This window comes from Phyllostomus hastatus, unplaced genomic scaffold, assembly GCF_019186645.2.
Source record: "Phyllostomus hastatus isolate PE091 unplaced genomic scaffold, TTU_PhHast_1.1 phas_scaffold_21, whole genome shotgun sequence".
Classification (NCBI taxonomy): domain Eukaryota; kingdom Metazoa; phylum Chordata; class Mammalia; order Chiroptera; family Phyllostomidae; genus Phyllostomus; species Phyllostomus hastatus.
Window position 1 is genome coordinate 9,165,764 of NW_025334017.1, and position 21,032 is coordinate 9,186,795.

Below are 21,032 nucleotides of genomic sequence, written 5' to 3' on the forward strand. Positions count from 1 at the left end.
GAGTAAATTATGATAGTAGAGAAACCAAATAATTGTTCCTGGCACAACCTAAGTTTAAAAAGAAATGGTATCCATTACGATTATTGGTGTTATTATTGGATAATTATGTAATATTCTAAGAGGAATAACTTCTTCAAATTATCAATTATAGTTTGCTTACTATATTAAAATAATTTTAAATATTTCTCTTCCTTTTGAGACATTTGAGAGTAAAATAATCACTCAAAAATTTTGACAGATTTTTGTAAAGAAACTAGAAACAATGTTATTTTCTAAAGTATCTTCCAAATTTTAAGATAATGATCAAAATGGTGTTGTTTTTCTGTATTAATATTTATTATGTATTTGGTTGGTATTATTAATTATGGGTCATTATCAAGCATTATCAAATTATCAAGCACTAGAATTTTTGTCTAATCATATACATACATTTCATTGCAAGTTGGGGTCTATTTTATAAATAATGTGTACTGAAGATTTATGTTCTTTTTATAGAACTAGCAGCTTATTTTTATGTTTTTGCATTATTATAGAGGTTTATAGTTGCTTTACAGTTGCTTTTATGACATATTATGTATAAAATCTATGATCTGCTTGGCACTATTTGTTTAAGGATAAAACTATGTTTATAACATTCTGATGAGGATATATTATCCAGTTTTGAAGAAGGACTGCTTCTTGGCATGTATTACTGAATAAAAAGGGATCAGTGTGTTTATTAAGTGAGGTACAAATTATGCCAAAAATCACGTTCTACAATGCTTTTCCTGGTAACAAAAGTATTTCATATAAACATCTAGTTTTCTACATTGTGGCTGGCAAGAAGAAAACAAAAAAATCTTGCGTTGAACCAACCAAAAAGCTTGTTATTGACTGTGTTTTCCTTTAAATAACAATGATCTACTTAAATGTATGAACTATCTAAAAATAGCACCTTAACAGACCATGAGATACCATCGTTGCCAGTATTTATTTAGCAACTTAAGTTTGGTCATAGATTTAGTGTCTATCTAGTATTTTTTTTTAATATTTTACTTATTTATTTTTAGAGAGAGGGGAAAGAAGGGAGAAAGAGAGGGAGAGAAACAATCATGTGTGAAGGAAATATCAATGGGTCGCCTCTCACACGCCCCCACCTGGAGCCCTGGCTCACAACCCAGGTATGTGCCCTGACCAGGGACTGAACCACCAGCAACCTTTTGCTTTGTGGGATGATCCTCAACCCACTGAGCCACACCAGTAAAGGGTTTGATATTTTTCTTAAAAATTTAAACTTCCTATATATTTAGTCACTTTTTAAGGTTTACTAAATAGTAGATTCCACATTCTCGCTGGCATTTTCTGAAGTCCAACAATAAATTTTTCAAGAATTATTTAAATATGCTTATGCCCAAGAAGATGTATAAGCAAATTCAAAAGTTATCAGCAGTGATTAGAGTTAGTAGATTTATTTGACACCCTTTGAGTATGTTACAATATATTAGAGAGAGTTGCCATAAGCCAAGTTTGAGATAAGTACAGGTCAAACTATAAAGCAGCTTCTTGAAGAGAAATAACTCATTAGCCAAAGTTAGAGCTACTTAATACTACCTTTTAAAACCTCCTTTCCTGACCCAGCTGTTGCCTTAATTACACAATCAGGTCAAGTGCGATGCTCATTTGTAACTTTGCTATCAGGTACGGCCAGATGTTTCATTTAACCTCCAATATACATAAAACACCTGATAAAGTTTTGCAGTGCCTTTGTAAACAGCTGTTTGATCTGGAAACTTACTGCTGAAGCAGCTCTACTGATCTGGTCATTCTCTCTACATAATGTCAAAGTAATTGTCTTGATCCTTGGGAAAACTGCTGCTGTAGGTGTTATGAAATCTTTCATTACAGCATGTTAGATCTCTCTCAAATGGCTAATGTCTACTCAACACATGTTTAGTCTACCTGACAAGAATTCATTAAGTACATTTAAAATGTGCAAAGAAATTGTCGGTCTATTTCTTTGAGTGTGACAATGTAAGTTGAGAGCATTGTTAAAGCAACTTTATTATACACTTGACATCGTAAAATAATGTTTGACCAGACCTTCGTCTATGGGCATTGAGTTAACAACACTTGTATTCTTTTTCTGGTTTATTAAATACATCTAAGAATAATACTCTTTAAATATTCATATTTTATTAACATAGGCACATTTCTAATATTAGTAATTATTTCATGTGATTAAAATAATTAATAGGATGGTAAAGAGTTGATGCTTAAGTTGGTTAAAATTAAATTGAGATAATATTTTAGATATGCATAAAGCATTCAACATTTCTAGAAGGACACATATCTAATCTAAAATAAATAGGCTGGTATATTCCAAAGTCTTAATAGATGAGTATTTATGGTCTATCCTAATGAAAGCTGACCAAGCCCTCTTGTTTTAGATTTCCTGTTTAATGACTCAAAGGTTGAAGTGTAATGCAAAATAAGCTGCATGCAAAAAAGAATTAATTATTATAATATTAAATAATTAAGATATTTTGCTCAATATTTGGAAAATTAAGATATTTTGTTTAGATATTTTTTGGTTTAATGAATAACCCATACTTTTATCATGTACATTTTCCAAATATACATTCTTGAAAATCTTTGTATTTGATGTCTATAATTTTTTTCAACCTAAATTGGTTAGCCTTTGTGCCTACGTTTTTTATTGTTTGTATGCACAACACTAAATAGAAAGCACTTGTTTAAAATGCTTTACAAAATACAATACTTAAATATACTTCACTTCCTATTTTGAAAACCACTGAGTTATTTATTATTCCTTGTGGGAAAGTTCATCCATGCACCCTGTAGGAAAGCAGATTTTTCTAGGTGATGGCATAGCCAGGCCTCAACCTCCTGACAAACTCCACCAGCTATTTCTTGATTTATAAGAGTTTCTGTATTGGGGCTCAATATTTAGAAACTTCTAGATTATAATAATCAGAGACACCATGTTGCCTAAGTTATATAAAGCTATGGCACGTGATTTAAGATGAATTTAAAGGCAATTGGGAACTGAAGCATTACCCACCAGCAATGAGTTAGAGAGATGACACTCTCTAAAATGCAGGTTTTGCTTGGATGACACTGGATGTGAATTAGATAAAGAGTAATATTATTGAGCAGTGGAAGCCAGGAGGACTGCTTAGTTGTGCTAAGCAAGAAGTTTGAAGTATTAAAGCTCTATAAACATTCATGTATGTATGCATATATGTGTGAGCATGTGCTATATTTTATCCAATGGGGAAAATCCATCTTTGGCTTAGATCCTATTTAGCAATTTACTCTTTTTACCAACATAAGTAGATTAAAAATATTCCTTCCATCACCATCTCAGAGGCCTACCATCACCCATATGGGGTGAAAACAGATCCAGAGATTAAAGCTACACAAATATAAACAGAAGCTATTTCCCAAAAAATGAGCACGCAGAAGTAAGCAAAGTCCCCACATTATTCTCTTTACGTCATCCTGTGCTTGAGATGAGCTTTGGAGAAGTGGTAATTAGAAAAGAGCAAGCTCAAAGGAAGGAACCAGACCAAAACACAATGGGTAGGAACAGTCACTCAGAACACTTTTAATAGGATGTGAACAACTGAAGAAAAATGTGAACCAGATCAGAATATTTCTCATAACTATCCTTGGCTAAGAAATATTTTTCACCAACTCCCAATGAGGGAATATTGAAAGTATTTCAGAATCCTCAAGTATCATTATGGCTGGTTGTACATTATATTTAAATCAATTATGCCTAGTTATCTTTCCAGACTATGGATTTACTAATTCAAGCCTAATTATTTTGTTAATGTTTAGATACAAGAAATCCTCTAGGTAAGGCTGTAAATAAACCACTGAAGTCAACATTTTGGTACCCATTGTGATACCAAAGAAGCAGCACCCCTGCCAAACCAATGGGACAACATGCTGCTCACTACCTGCAGCTCTGCGTACTGTCTTCAGAGCAATGACCTGCAGAGGAAGTGTGCAGCTTTGAAGAACTACAGCATTGTCCAAGCCATGGTGGAAAGATCTCTTACGGGTTTGCTTTCAGAGTTCTTGATGTATGTTTTTAACTTTTATGAAGACATTATTTTCTTTTGAAAGTATATTAAATTAGAGAAGGTGATAACTAAATGGCATTCTGAACCAATTCTAATGAAACCACTCTGATAATACTAGAAAAGGTACTAATTTGAACAGGAAAACTCTATCCTATTTGCTAAAATTCAGTCATATTACCTTGCAGACACAATTGTGATCATGTCTGATTACAAAGAGTATGGCCTAGTAAGAAAGATTAAAATTATTAAAATCATAATGCTCATTTTCATTTGATTAGTGGCTTCTTAGGATACAGTGGTACCTCGGTACTCATTGTTAATTTGTTCCAGAACTTGGGGCAAGTGCCGAAACTGAGAGTACTGAAAAAATTTTTCCGATAAGAAATAATATCGTTAGAAATAATTATGAAAGTTCCTCAGAACTTTCACATTTTACTGGGCTAATATTAAATTAGGTTGTTTTGTAATACAGAACCCTCAAAACTAAACAGGCATGGAAAAAAACAATTAATTACACAAAAACAAAATAAAATTTAACTTCACTTTACCTGTACCACCGAGAAGAGTTCCCGGCATAATGGGATGGTGGGGAGGTTAGAGGAGGAGGAAGGGAAAGGTTAACTGTTGGAAGAGGAGTCCTCTTCCAGGACAATGTAAGGCGATTTCTTAGGGGTGTCTTCTGTTTTCTGTCTCTTGGCTTCACTGAACACTGTTGGAGACTCAGATTTTGGGGGTTTCACTAAAAACCTGTCAAAAGAAGCTTGTTTCTGTCTGTTTCAAAATGTTTCTAAAATATGCCATTGTTTGTTCAAACAGGTGCACATTTCGGCTTGCTAGAGCTTTGTCTGGGTGATACTTTTTCCCTAAGGTTTGAACTAAACCCATTTTCCACAAATTTCTTTTATCAGTTCACTAGATGCTCCCTCCCTTCCCTCCTCCTCTCCTGAAGAAATGTCCTCAGCCACTCTCCATTGCTGCTACTTTCGAAGTTCCTGCAGCTCCTCAGTGCTGAGCCCTGCTCTGTGCTCCTCCACTAACCCTTCAACATCTTCATTACTGACCTCCAGGCCCCTGGACTTGTCCAGAGACAAACCATGCTCCACCATTGGGCTACCAGGATCATCCTCAAAGCCTTCAAAGTCCCATGGAATTACAGCTTCTGGCCATAGTTTCTTCCCGGCAGAGTTCATGGTCTTGTAAGAGACTGCACACCAGGCTTCATCTATGATAGTAACATAGTGGAAGATATTAAAATGGTCCTTCCAGAACTCTCTGAGTGTTACCTGTGTATCTGAGGTTACTTCAAAACACTTCTGGAAAAAGACCTTCATGTAGAGGTTTTTGAAGTTGGAAATGACCTGCTGCTCCAGGGGCTGGAGTGGAGGAGTTATGTTACCGGGCAGGAACTTCACGGTTATGAAGCTGAACTCTTCCAGTAACTTGCCCTCTGACCCTGGAGGGTGAACAGGAGCACTGTCCATAATTAACAAAGCCCTCAGACAGTTCGTTTTCCTGCAAATACTTTTTCACACTGGGGCCAAACACTTTGTTCATCCACTCTATAAAGATCTGCCTCATCACCCAAGCTTTAGTATAAGCCCTCCACATCACACTGAACTTGCTGGTTATCACATCCTCTCTCTTGAAAACTCCTGGGTTTTAACTGTGATGCACCAGTAGGAGCTTAAGTTTTAAATCCCCAGTAGCATTCCCGCTCAACAACAGAGTTAGCCTGTCCATCATCAGCCTCTGCCTTGGCAATACCTTCTCCTCTTGAGTGATATAGGTTCTGTTAGGTGTTTTCTTCCAGAACAAACCAGACTTGTAGCAGTTAAACACTTGTTGGGGGGACAAAACCCTCAGTCTCTACATTCTCCCTAAACCTGGTGACATAGGTTTCTTCAGGAGAATGTAGAGGCTTTGTTGGCACTGGCTGCCTCTCTGAGCCTCACCACACTAGGAATGCCAGTTCTCTTTTAAAACTTATCAAACCACCCATGACTGGCTTTAAACAATTCAGTGCTCTTACCACTTGTTCCAGGCTTGTCTTTTAACAGATCAGCATGCAATTGCCTAGCTTTCATGCAATTTTTTTGCCTCAGATATGCTATCACATGCTATTTTTCATTAATCCATATGTAAAGCAAATTTCCTGCTTGTTCCAATGTCTGTGAATGTTGCTTACTCACAGACTTACACCTTTACCTACACTTCATGCTTTAATTACTTCCTTATTCCTCACTTTTGTTGAGATCATTGTTCCTGGTATCTTGAACATAAGAGTGACATCAGTCACACCTATACCACTCTCATACTTAGCTACAATATCTTTTTTTCTTTCCATTGTGGTTCTTATGAATTGTCTTTTAGGCTTGGTGGTGTCACTCTTAACCTTTTTTGTGACCCACGATTAGCACTTAAGATGCACAAAAGTACAAGACAGTAATGGCGAATATGTGGGGATTCTGCATGTTCCAGAGCTACTGTGAAACTGACTCACTGACCTCTGGTTTATCAAGAGAGAGAGTCGCCGAGTGCGGCCCAAGGGATGAGTGAGGAAGCATTTTTTCTTGCAGGGGGCAGCATTGTGACTCACAAATTTTAACAATCAGTCCCAAGCAAGTGCCAAGTGCCAAAACATTTTTCCCACCAAAATGTGATGAGTACAGGGTTTGATGAGTTCTGAAGCTGATGAGTACCAAGGTATGACTGTATTAGTAATCAAAATATATCCAAAATATAAAACAAGAAGTGTTCCCAAAAGAAAGCTTCATAACAGAGAGAAGTCATTTAAAATTCAGAATGAGGATGTCACAATAAAAGCGCTGGCAGGTGCCTCAAACACTCAGCCCTGTAATCTACCCAACTGTGTATTTATAATAAATGCATTTGAATCCTCCTGAAACACTTTGGCTCTAAAATATTTTTCAGAGCTGCCTAGAGAGTCTAGAATCTGGAGCCAGACTGCCTGAGTTCAAATCTCTCCGAATCTTCCTAGCTATGTGAGTTGGAGTAACTTATTTAACTTCTGTGCTCCAGTTCTCTCATTTTAAAATGAGGGGATAATGGCATCTCATTGTTATAAGAATTAAATACATTAATAAATGTACAAGCACCTAGAAGATGGCTTGGCACTAATAATAATAATGTATTACTATTGTTATTACATAATAAAAATCAGCCTCATTTCTTTGGAGCAGTAATTATTTGTTTCTTTTTGTTAAAATACAAAATGTTCATTGGAAGCAACCATTGTGTTCAATAGTTTGGGGTTCCATATGTCATAAATATTACATAAATACATTTTAGTTTTGGCAGATTAAGATCTGTGAAGAATATTTTCTATTGTTGAATAGCAGTTACCAAGTAGACATCTTAGAAAGTTTGAGCCATGGTGGACACAGCATCATAGCTGTCCCATTAATTAGTATAATTGCTTAAAAATTATAATATTACTATACAGACACCCTGCATAGTAGAAATTCTCTATGTACTTTATTGTTAATATATATATTTCCATTAATAAAATATGCAGTATGCAGGATAATAGCTCCTTAAAGATGCCCACATCCTAATCCCCAGTACTTGGCAAAGGGACTTTGATGATGTGATTGATTTAAAGATCATAAGGTGGAAAGATTATCCTTGATTATCTGGATTGGTCAAATATAGTCATATGGGTCCTTATAAGAAGGAGGCAGGTATGTCCAAGTCGGAGGAGATGTGATGACAGAGCAGAGGTTGGAGTGATATGGCCATAAATCAAGCTAAGAAATGGCAGCAGCTTCTAGAAGCTGGAGGGGGCAAGAAATGGATTCTCTCCTAACACTTCCAGAAAGAACACACACCCACCAACAGACTTCAGCCCATTGATAATGAAGTTAAAACCACAAGTTTGAATTTCATTTGTTCATTTATTTCTGTGAGGTTCTGTGGACATAGACTACTCCAAATTCCCAACAATCAAGAAGCCACTTGATTATGTAAGATCCATTACTTTTCCTGCATGCATTCCCTTAGTACAGTGCTTTGCACAAAACAGTGAATGAGCATTTGTTGAATGAATAAATGTATCTCATATATGTGAAACCTTTGCCATAAGACAGGGGTATCAAACTTATTTGCACCAGGGGCCACATTAGCCTTGTGGTTGCCTTCAAAGGGCTGAATGTAATTTTAGGACTGTATAAATGTAACTACTCCCTAATAGTTAAGCAAGGGCTTGGCACTGCCACTGGGTAAAAACAAGGTGCTGGGCTGGATAAAACAAGGTGGAGGGCCAGATTCGGACTGTGGGCCTCGTGTTTGCCACCTGTGCCATAAGGGAATGACTAAAAGGCTCAAATCAACCATATCTTTTCTACCCAGTAGTCAATAAATGCATGAATGTGTTATCAATATAGTTGTAGAGGCTACTACAACATAGGAGACTAAAGTAATGAAATCATTCAACACAAAGTTGCAAATTAGAAGATTAAATATAATTTAGTTCCACTCCCTCCTTTCATAGATACTGCAACTGAGGCCTAGACACATGAAAGTGAATTCTTTCTGAATGGGCTATGTATCCGAGAGGTCTGTGAACTCTAGACTGTGGCTGCTTTCATGCATCTTTGGTTAAAAATAAATTCTTCACACACTTTATCATTTTGATGACCAAGTAATATCAAAACAATTAGAAAATACAAGGAAAACTTTGAAGATGTCTTCTGACCCTCAGAAATTAACTAAAACTTGGACCCACTAAGCAGAATTCAGCATAGAAATCAGTATTTCATAGAAATGTATCTCCATCCCTCAAGAAGTAATAAAATTGGAATAGGTGGCCCACACCTTCACTGTATTTGATGACAATAGCATCAATGATACAGCCCAGTATCATCTCAAACCAAAATTGGGAGCCTCCACAAAAAGCATTATTTAAACCTCTGTAAACAACTAGGAATCTGAGTCAGAATAGAAATCACACTTTGCTTCCCTTTCACAAAGCAGCTGAAGAATATTATGTTGCTATTTCAATAAGAATAACACTACACTGATAACAGATTCTATTCAAAATTTAATAAAGCATTAGTCCCTTAATCAAAACATGACTATGAAGCTCGGACTGAAGCTGGAAAGCAGAGTAACATGAACAAAAGAGAAAGGGAACTGTGTCTGAATATCAACTCTACAAACAAATAACTTTTTGTTACACATGCAGCAATTAAAGATGGGAACTTCAAAGCCATTCACAATTTATCTTTGTCAAGCTCATGACCAAGGAAAAGTTTTCATCATGAAATCAATGCAGGTATGAGGTAAATATCAATCAATCAAATGCCATAACACGTATGTGACTATGCATGCACTTTTTTTACTTAAGCTGAAGACATTATCTACATTATATAAAATTATGTCCAAAGCACATGGATTATACATATATATGCATAAAATAGTTACCAAACCTTGCAATTACAAGTATAAGTAAAATAAATACTCTGGTTTCTCTTCAGATCGTATAAATCTTTTGCCTTTTACAAGTATAAGTAAAATAACCACTGATTTAAAATTGTATATGTATCTGGTAGAAAACAATTTTTCCTCTAATTCTACATATGTAATGGTTATAGAAACTTTTTCTGGAATCAGACTTCCTAGCTCTAATTCCTGACATTACCACTTACAGATTTAGGGCAACATATTCAAACAGATTTCTCATAGATAAATTGAAATAATCATAGTACCTACCTCACAGAGTTGTAAATACTTAATGAAGTAATGCTTAAAACTACTGCTATTCATAAAATGGAATTAATTGAAAACTTTTAAAAATTAAACCTACCTGAGAAAGGTTTATTTTATTGATAAATATATCACCATAGTCCCCCAAACTGAACTTGGTTATTTTGATTTATTTCAATCCCTAAATAATGATCTGTAGAAGTCCTTTACAACATGAGTCCTGAAATCAGCAAGTGTATTTATACAGGTTCAATCAAGTTTTAATAACACCATGATAGCCTTCAATTCCATTCTACAAGTTCATTTTCAGGTTCAAGCTTATATTAATACTTTTTGTTCATGGGGACAGTGAATTTTACTAAATTAAAAGTAGAAATATATAGTCATAGTGTAGAGTGGTGTTTTGATAGTTATACAATATCAAAGAGGCAGTTTTTAAATGTTTTTTTTTTTACTTTGAGTTTTCTAAAATTGATTTTCTTTTATTTTCTGGGGCTGTTCCCCTTAGATGTTAATGTGCTGGTTAGTGGCTTTATGATTTCCCTGTCCTCTGGACTTTCCTTAGGGCCTGGGCAAAGACCATAGTCTCTGTAATTTCAGCTTTTGGTATTAGGGCCAATGAAAAGCAGGGTTTGAGTTATCTTAGGCAAGGATCAGACATCATAGAGACAAAGTGGGAATATATAAACACAAGTATAGCAAATCCTGCCAGGTATATAGGACACATAAAGTTTGTGAGGCAAGTGGGCCTGAGATTTAAGTGGGTCAGATTTAAGCAAGGACTGGGGCGTTCTCATTTCATAAAAGGAAGGAGAGCCTGAATATCTGAATGTGACAGATGGATTGTCTGCATTCAAAAAGGAGATCTAGCTTGCATAACAGCCAGAATTAAAGGGTATTTTGGGGGAATATCTGTAGAGTCTTCTTTCTCCTTCCTGCCAGTTCCCTAAGTGAACAGCCTGTCTCTCACTTGCTTAAATCTCACAGGAAGACAACCACATTACATTTTCAACTCTGTGGTCATAGTTGTTCAATTATATGGTGATAGGCATTGTAGTTTTTCTGTCTCCATGTCTCTTCACTAGGCTTTTCAAATTCCCATTAACCATTTGACCCAATACTGCCCCTTCTCTGGATCTCACTGCTCTTTCCTAGGCAGAGTTCTATAAAGTTCCTTTTTTCAAAATTAACCCTGTCCATGTTCCACTTCTTCTAGGTTTGTTGTTTATAAGATGATTCATCTATTTAACTATTCAGTCAGTCAGTCCTTCATCCACCCATTTATTCAATAAAAAGTGCATAATCCTATAGGCCAGTCACTTCACTGAGTGCTGAAGATATACAGAGAACAACACAATATCCCTACTCTGTCATGGTTATCTTCCAGTGATAAGACAATACAACAGAGAAAGCAAAGGGCTGCTTACATTGAGTGGTTAGGAAAGGCCAGGTTGAGGAGGTTTATTCCTTTGCTAGCGCTATCATAACAAAATACAGCAAATGGCATAACAAAAACAACAGAAGTACATTTTTCTCATAATTTTGGAAGCAAAAGTCTAAGGTCAAGGTGTTTGCCAGGGTTGGTTCCTTCTGAGGTTTCTCTCCTTGGCTTGTAGATGGCTATCTTCTCAGTGTTTCCCTCTGTGTAAGTCTGTGTCCTAATCTTCTCTTCTTATAAGCACACCAATCCTATTTGATTAGGACTAACCATAATGACCTCCTTTTAACTTAATAACTTTTCAAATAACTCTATCTACAAATATAGTAAATCTTGTAGATTGAATCGTACACTCAAAATTTAAATATCAAAATCCTAACCTACAATGTGACTATTTGTAAAGATAGGGTCTTTAAGAAGACTATTGAGGTTAAATAAATCATAAGATTAGGACTCTAATCCATTAGGCTGGTGTGAGTATAAAAAGAGGAAGGACACTAAGGATGTGCACACACAGAGGAATGACCACATGAGGACACAGCAAAAATATGATTGTCTTCAAGCCAAAGAGAGAGGTGTCAGGAGAAATCAAATTTACTTACATCTTGATCTTGGAATTTTAGCTTTCATAACTGTGAAAAAATAAATTTATGTTGTTTAAACCACCCAGTCCATGGAATTCTGTTATGGAACTCCTAACAAATTAATATAATCAGTTCTAAGGTACTGGGGATTAGGATTTCAACATATGAATCTGAGGGAAGCAAAATTCAGACCATAATACATAGTTATATGTAAACTAACAAGGAAGTAAAACCAGTCTGACAAAGAATTCCAAAACCAGTCTGACAAAGAATATCACACAGTGCATGAAGTGTCTGAAGGCAGGTGTGAGTACCCCTCAAAAGCAAGATGGTCCATCTAGAAATCCAGTGTTCCTAGAGCAAAATAAATAAGGGGTGAATGGTAGGTAAGAGGGTCAAGCTGGAAGGCAAAGCCAGATCATATAGAAAGAACCATGCAGAGCATAGCAATGTTTGAATCTCATTGAAACAGTGGGCCATCTTGGATGGCTTTCAATAGATGAGTGACTTACCTGATTTGTTACTCATTTGTACTTCTTTTTGTGCATAGCATGGATTGTAGATAGGCTAAATAGAAAATGCCAAGAATACTTAGGAGGAAATGGGAAAAAAACTACATGACATATAATGGATTGTGAGAAAGAATAGAGATTAAAAGAAATTGATGGACTTCAGATATCTTTTGGAGAAAGAACCCTAAGAATATGCTGATGAATTAGATATTAGGGATAAAGGGAAGGGCTGCTTCACAGATCATATGCAGATTTTTGCCTTGAACCTTTGGGTGGATAATAGAGTATTTTATTGTGATGAAGAAGACTAAGAAAGAAAAAAACTGTTGGAAAGAGTAGGAGATAAGCATTTCTGTTCAAGTTGTTAAGGATAATAGTATAAACGTTCCCTAGTGACTCAGCTGACAGAATGACATTTGGGTTTGTTGATTTGTTTTGTTTTTAGCAAACAACTACTTCCAGAATTATGAGACACATTATTGATAACTATCTTTGAAAATGTTATTTTGATCCAAATCTTATTTTAAAAATTCCCCTTTATTTCTTTTATTTCATGGTATCCACAGTCTTTGGGTCATTTTCTGAAAGTGTAATTCCCATATGTAACTTTGTTCTTGTGAAAAAGTAAGTTTTAGATCACATGGTTCAAAATAAATTTTCAGGAATAAAAACTAGGTTTATTTAGATTAATGATTCACATATATAAGTTATAATTGTATATATATAAATTAAATATAAAATGATCCTCATATAAAATGCAGTCAGCTTTAATAATATTTGATATGATGTTAACAGAAACCTGTTTTTATAGTACCTTATCATAATTGGATTGATTCTGTAACTTTCTTTAAAGCACTATTCTGAAGATAACAAAGAACTGAAAAGAGTAAGAAAGTAATGCATTTGGCTGACCAACTGTGGGAAGTAAAATGGACTATCTAAATTTTCTCTCTCTGTAGTACTAAATGGAAAATAAAAGTCTACTTTAAATTAAGAAAAAAATAATAATTGATGTGAAACAGACATTGGAGGTACTATTCATTTTTTAAAAGTGCATTCTGTTAAAGCACTATATAAATCTGCTCCATTTTTAAATGGCACTCATATACATCTCCTTTCCTAGCATCTCTCTTCAGTTTTCTCTTGAATTTTTTAATAAGTTTTAATTTGAAGAAAAGTAGTCATAGGTACATCAGATAAATAGTGATCCTTTACACTGAAGGAGACATGGAGACATTGAGACACAGATGGGTGATATGGTCACATTCACATTTTAGATGAACTTTTCTGGGTGCTATGGAGGAATGATATAAAAATGAAAATACGGCAGCAGGGTGATCGGTGAGAGAGCCATGCCAACAAGGCAGGACAAGGAAGAGTAACCAAGGAGGACCTCAACAAGGGCAGGTGGTAGGGAAAAGAAGAAGAGAGCTTTGAAAGAAAATATTTGTCACACAGAGTTAGAAGTAACAGGTGACCCATTACTGAATTTCTAGTTTGAGTTATGAGATATTAGATTATGCCACCAGCTGAAGTAGGGGAAAAATAAGAAGACCATGTTGGGAATGGACATGCTCGGTGATTAATCTTATGTGTCAACATGAGTTAACAAAGAGCCCAGATTAAACATTATTTCTGGTGTGCCTGTAAGGGTGTTACTGTATAAGATTTGCATGAGAATTAATAAACTCAGTAAAATAGTTTGCTCTCCACAATATGGACAGGCAATATCTGATCCATGAAGAGCCAGAATAGAACCAAAGTTGGAAGAAGGAGGAATTTGAGAAATTTGCTCCTTTCCTCCTGCCTCAGTGGTGAACTGGGACATCTCACCTTGTTTTCTTCTGTCCTAGAATTAAGATTTATACCATATGCTCCCCTGGTTCCCAGGCTTTCAGATTCACTTTTAACTATGCCACTAGTTTTCCTGGGTTTCAGCTTTCAGATACATTTTGTGAGACTCCTCAGCCTTTACATTCATGTGAGATAATATAGATAGATAGATAGATAGATAGATAGATAGATAGATAGATGATAGATATGTAGATATGTAGATATATAGATATGTAGATACATAGATATAGATAAATATTTGCATCTATATCTCTGTAGAACCCTGACCAAAAGATAGGAGTGGAAGTAATTAATTATTCTTTTCTAACCATAATGACCTCCTTTTAACTTAATAACCTTTGAACAAGATGAGCTTGAAGTGTTTGTGGATGTCCAAGAGGAGATGCTGCTGAAATCTTATGAAAGAGGTCAAAACGAGAGAAACAAACTTTGTTTTTTGTTTGTTTGTTTTGTTTTTTTGCCAACTGAGATTTTTTTTATTTTATTTTAATCATTGTTCAAATACAGTTTTCTCCTTTTTACTCCCAATCCAGTCCCCCCTCCCAACCCTCCCCACTTCCCTCCCATTACCACCCTCCCCTTAGTTTATGACCATGTGTCCTTTAAGTTTGTTCCCGTGAACCCTTCCCACTGTCCCCTTAAATTCCCTCTACTCTCTTCTGTGGGCATTGTCAGCCTGACCTCTATTTCAGTGTCTTTGGTTATATTTTGCTTGTTTCTTTGTTTTGTTGTTTAGGTTCCTGTTAAAGGTGAGATCATATGGTATTTGTCTTTCACTGCCTGGCTTGTTTCGCTTAGCATAATGTTTTCCAGCTCCATCCATGCTGTTGCAAAGGGTAGGAGCTCCTTCTTCCTTTCTGCTGCATAGAATTCCATTGTGTAAATGTACCATAGTTTTTTGATCCATTCATTTACTGATGGGCATCTTGGTTGCTTCCAGCATCTAGCTATTGTAAATTGTGCTGCTATGAACATTGGGATGCATAGGTTCTTTTGAGTCGGTGTTTTAGTATTCTAAGGATAGAGTCCCAGCAGTGGAATCACAGGGTCAAAAGGCAGATCCATTTTTAGTTTTCTGAGGAAGTTCCATACTGCTTTCCATAGTGGTTGTACCAGTCTGCAGTCCCCCCCCCAACAGTGCACTAGGGATCCCTTTTCTCCACAACCTCTCCAACACTTGTTGTTTGTTGCTTTGTTTATGATGGCCATTCTGTCTGGTGTGAAGTGGTATCTCATTGTGGTTTTAATCTGCATCTCTCTGATAGCTAGTGATATTGAACATCGTTTCATGTGTCTTTGGATTTTCTGTATGTCCTCCTTGGAGAAGTGTCTGTTCAAGTCCTTTTCCCAGTTTTTAATTGGATTCCTTGTCTTCTTAGAGTGCAGTCTTGTAAGTTCTTTATATATTTTGGAGATTAAACCCTTGTCTGAGGTATCATTGGCAAATATGTTTTCCCATACAGTTGGTGAGAGAAACAAACTTTGGATTCATTGGCTGTACTGAATCCCTATCAATGTGAGATTGTCAGGAGAGGTCAAGAAGACTTAGAAGAACTCAGGGCCAAATAGAGAATGTGGGAAAACATCAACATTTAAGTGGTGAGCAAGAAGCAGCAAAACATCTGGAACTACTTTTTTGTCTATAACAATGGCACATATAATATAGAATTTCAATTAATGAACTTTCATAATAGAAGACTGATAAACTAGAGAGGGGGAAACTTTGTGATATAAAACCTGAAGATTCAAGCCCTGGCTGGCGTAGCTCAGTGGATTGAGCTTGGGCTGTGAACCAAAGTGTCGCAGGTTCGATTCCCAACCAGGGTACATGCCTGGGTTGCAGGCCATAACCCCCAGCAACCACACATTGATGTTTATCTCTCTCTCTCTATCTCCCTCCCTTCCCTCTCTGAAAATAAATAAATAAAATTTTTAAAAAAACCCTGAAGATTCTAAAAGTATGATTTAGTGGAAATTGCTAGTATCTTCAAGGAAGTTTTATTCCATCTTGGTTCTAACATCAGCCCTAAAATTAGTACTATTCTAATGCCACTGGAATAAAAGAAAACATACACACACACATACACACACTCTGATGGAGCAGGCTCAGCAAATATCTAAAGCTCTGCAGCAGGTGTTTACCTTCATTAATATCATCATAGGCATTTTTAAAATGTGATTCAGCACAAAATTCTTCAAGGTGCTTTGTGCATAGATCATTAGTAATCGAATCACCTAGAGTATACAGGAATCTGCGAGTTCCAGGAAAAGAAACAATGAAACAGTTTTGTTAACATATATTTAACAATTTGAAATGTAAGACTATGATGCCTACATAAAATGCCAAATGTATTGAATAATCATTCATCATTAAATGTCATGCATGCACTTTCAAGGACTGTGCTGGTATTTATTTTTAATCTTGGAAAACATGTCTTTTCTAATTATTTGCATGACATATTAGTTGATTTTTTATATTTCTTATTATTATTAGGTTTATTTAAATTCTTGATTCCCAAAACAAAATTAATGGTTCAAAACTGATTCATTAAAGCATTAAAAAGTATTCATGAAATAATAATGTAAATATAGTTACTCAGGTTAATGTTTTTACATATAATAGTAAATAGAACTCTAAGAAAAATGTAAAATGTGAATATGCAAATATGATTACTTCATATTTTCAAGAAAATGTATAAGAACCTGTTGTCATGGGAGGAGCTGAGGGCAAAACTGCTCAAACTTTGTGAGCAGAGGCTTGGCTCACACAGTTGGAGTACAATGGGAAGGGTCACAATAGGAGAACAAGCCAAGCATTAAATTTTAAGTGAAGTCAATTGTTCCCACCTGGGAACTTTCTTATGAATCCAGGTCCTGCAGATGAAACATGATGAAGAAACCAGGAAGATGGAATTCCATTTGCATTATCTTAAACAGAAGCAACTTACTGTAAAGACTGAATGACAACATATGTCGAATGACTTCAGGGAACAGGGAACTCCAAAACACTGTCCCCTCCACACAAGTGGGAAGTAAACTGGCAATAACAGTTAAAATCAAACTTATGAGAAATCTGTAAACTAATCAAAAGATTACAGCAACCAGGTGAGTAATGAAACAAGAACAAAAGAACTAAACCTCTCTTTTAAAGAGAAATTCTGTCAAATCATTAGCTGTTTATCAAGCTAACAGAAAAGAAATGTAAGTGGCCATATAAAACAAACAATATAGACTTCAGAAAATTAGTTCATAAAAACTACTAAACAAATGAACAGCGACTACTCCAACAACCAGTAACATAAAAGATCAAGAAAGGAGTAAAAATCTAATCCCTATTTTTATAATATTATAATACTCAAAATGTTTAATTTTAGCAAAATATTATAATGCATACAAAAATATGGCTCATATCCCTGAGGAATCCCAGATATTGGACTTAAAAAAGACTTAGAATGAAATATTTTAAGTGTAATCAAGGAGCTAGAAGAGACCATGTACAAAGAACTAAAGAAAACCATGTAAATGTTGTGTCAGCAAATAGAGAATATCAAGAGATATAAATTATAAGATAGAATCAAATACAGATCCTAGAGCTAAAAAGTACAATAACTGAAATAAGAATTTCACTAGAGAGGTTCAACCTTGAATTTGAGCAAGCAAAAAATAATCAGTGTACTTGAACTAGGTCAATTGATGTTAGTCAGAGAAACACAAAGATAAAAGAATGAGAAAAATCAACAGAACCTAAGAGACAGGTGGGACCTCATAAGGTGTACCATCATAAGAATAATAGAAATTTCAGTGGAAGAGAAAAGGGAAAATACATTTGAAGAGTAATTGCTGAAAACTTCCCAAACCATATAAACCTATACACCTAATAAGGTCAATGAGTCCAAGTAGGAGAAACTTAAAAAGATCCATACCAAGACAAACTATAATCAAACCATCAAAGCCAAACACAAAGGAAGAATCTGAAAAGAAGCAAGAAAAACAACAACCAGATTCATCATGTACAAGGGACTTTTGATTAGAGTAACAGCTGACTTCCAATCAGAAACCATGGAAGATAGGAGGCTATGCGATGACATATTCAAAGTCATGAAAGGGAAAAAAAACTGTTCATAATTCTATATCTAGCAAAACTATCCTTCCAAAAATGAAGAGATAGCCCCAAGAAAACAAAAAAAAATGGAAAAGTTCACCACTAGTAAACTTTCCTCAGGAGAAATGCTAATGTAAGTCTTTTAGGCTGACAACGCCAGAATCCTTTTTAGGAAATAAAGAAAATCATAAAGGTAACTATATAGGTAAATGTAAAATCAGTAGTACTGTGTTTTTGGTTTGTAACCTATCATTTTTCCTATATAATTTAAAATACAACTACCTAAATAATATTTACAAATCTACAGTGACCAGTAAACAATGTTCAAAGAGGTAATTTGTTATAATAACTATAAAAAGAGAGTTTAGAACTTTATGAGAGAAAAATTGTGTATACTCCTGAATCTAATGTCAATGAGGCATTAATTCAAAACAGATTGTGTTATAAATTAAATTGTTAACTGCATTAAAATGTTAGTGGGCAACTACTAAGAAAATATGTTAAAATATATAATAAATAAATCAGAAGGGAGTAAATATAGAGTACTAGAAAAAATCAATTAATCACAAAAGAATGCAGTACTACAGGAACTGAGGAACAAAATGATATGACATAGGAAAAACAAATAGCAAAATGGTAGAAGTAAGTTCTTCCTTATTAGTAACAGCTTCAAGTGTAAATAGATTAAAATCTCCAATTAAAAAGCAAAGATTGACAGATGGTTTTAAAAATTGATCTAACAATAGGTCAGATGAACAATAATAGGTCATCCACAAAAAACTCAGTTTAGATCCAAAAACACAAATAGGTTGAAATAAAAAGAGAAAAAATGACAATTTATGCAAACAGTGCCAAAAAGTCTGGAATGGTTAATATCAGATACAAAAGACTTTATGACAAAAATTTTTATGAAAGATAGAAGGACATTATATAATAATAAACTGGCCATTGTATCAAGAGAATACAACAATTATAAATGTGTCTCACCTAACAGAGTCCAAAATAATACAAAACTGAGGGAAGAAATTTAAGGTTCAACAAAACAGTTTTATTGCTGATATAAAGGAAGTTTTATAACAGCAATGGTCTGGATGAAAAAGCAAACCAGCCACAACTTTCCCCTATACTAAATGCTAATTTAGAGCAAGGCCTTAACTCTGTTCAATTCTATGAAGCCTACAACAGGTGTGGAAGCTGCAGAAGAAAGGTTTGAAAATAGCAGTTTTTGGTTCACAATGTCTAAGGACAGAAGCCATCTCTATAACATACAAGTGAAAGGAGAAGCAGCAAGTGCTAATATAGAAGCTGCAGAAGGTTTTTCAGAATATCTACCTAAGACAATTAGTGAAGGTAGTTATACTAAACAAATTTTCAAAGTACGTAAAACAGTATTACATTTGAAGAAGATGCTTTTTAGGACTTTTGTAGCTGGAAAGGAGATACCAATGCTTGGCTTCAAAGCTTCAAAGGACAGGCTGACTCTATGGTTAGGGACTAATGCAGCTGGTAACTTTAAGTTAAAGTCTATGTTCCTTTACCATTCTGAAAATCCTAGGGCCCTTAAGAATCATGCTAAATCTACTCTGCCTGTGCTCTATAAATGGACCAACAAATCCTGATAAAAATACATCTGTTTACAACATGGTTTACTGAATATTTTAAGCCCACCTACTGCTCAGAATAAAAAATTTCTTTAAAAACATTACTGTTCATTGACAATGCTCAAGGTCACCCAAGAGCTCTGATGGAGATGAGCAATAAGATTAATCTTTTTTTCATATCTGCTAAGATAACATTTGGTGGCCTATGTTTCAAGGAATAATTCCAACTTTTGAGTCTTATTACTTAAAAATCAATTTTATAAAGCTATAGCTGCTACAGATAATGATTCCTCTGATGGGTATAGGCAAAGTCAGTTGAAAATCTCTGGAGTGCTCACTTTGGCAGTACATATACTAAAATTGAAACAATGCAGAGAAGATTAGCATGGCCCCTGCACAAGAATGACACCCAAATTCATGAAGCATTCCATATTTATTTAAAAAAAAAACCCACATCTTTAAAAAGGATTCACCATTCTAGATGACATTAAGAACATTTGTGATTCATGGAAAGAGGTCAAAATTTCAATGTTAACAGGAGTTTGGAAGAAGTTGATTCCAGGCCTCATAGATAACTGAGCATCTCAATACTTCAGCAGAGGAAGTAACTGCAGATGTTGTGGAAATAGCAAGAGAACTAGAATTAAAAGTGGAGCCCAGCCCTGGCTGGTGTAGCTCAATGGATTGAGCATGGGCTGTGAACCAAAGAGTCGCCGGTTTGATTCCCAGTCAGGGCACATGCCTGGGTTGTGCACAAGGGCAGAAGCCAGGTCCCCAGTGGAGGGTGCACAGGAGGCAATTACGCATTGATGTTCTCTCCCTCTTTCTCCTTCCCTTCCCCTCTCTCTAAAAATAGATAAATAAAATCTTTATGGAAAAGAAAAAGAGAGTATACAAGAGCATAAAAAAAAGTGGAGCCTGAAGATGTGACTGAATTGCTACAATGTAATAATAAAACTGATAAAACTTCTATGGATGAGAAATTTCTTCTTATGAATGAGCAAAAGAAGTGGTTTCTTATGATAGAATCCATACCTGGTGATGATGCTGTGAAGATCACGGTAACAACAGCAAGAGATTTAGAATATTACATAAATTTAGTTGATACAGCAGTGGCAGGGTTTGA

At 35.3% G+C, this 21,032-nt stretch overlaps 1 non-coding gene across 1 annotated transcript; it reads left to right on the top strand.

Annotated features, from left to right (window-relative positions):
- The first annotated feature begins 20,236 nt into the window (after window positions 1-20,236).
- Window positions 20,237-20,343, top strand: LOC123833410. Its single transcript, XR_006788244.1, has one exon. It is a non-coding gene; the product is annotated as a U6 spliceosomal RNA (small nuclear RNA).
- Window positions 20,344-21,032: the final 689 nt, after the last annotated feature.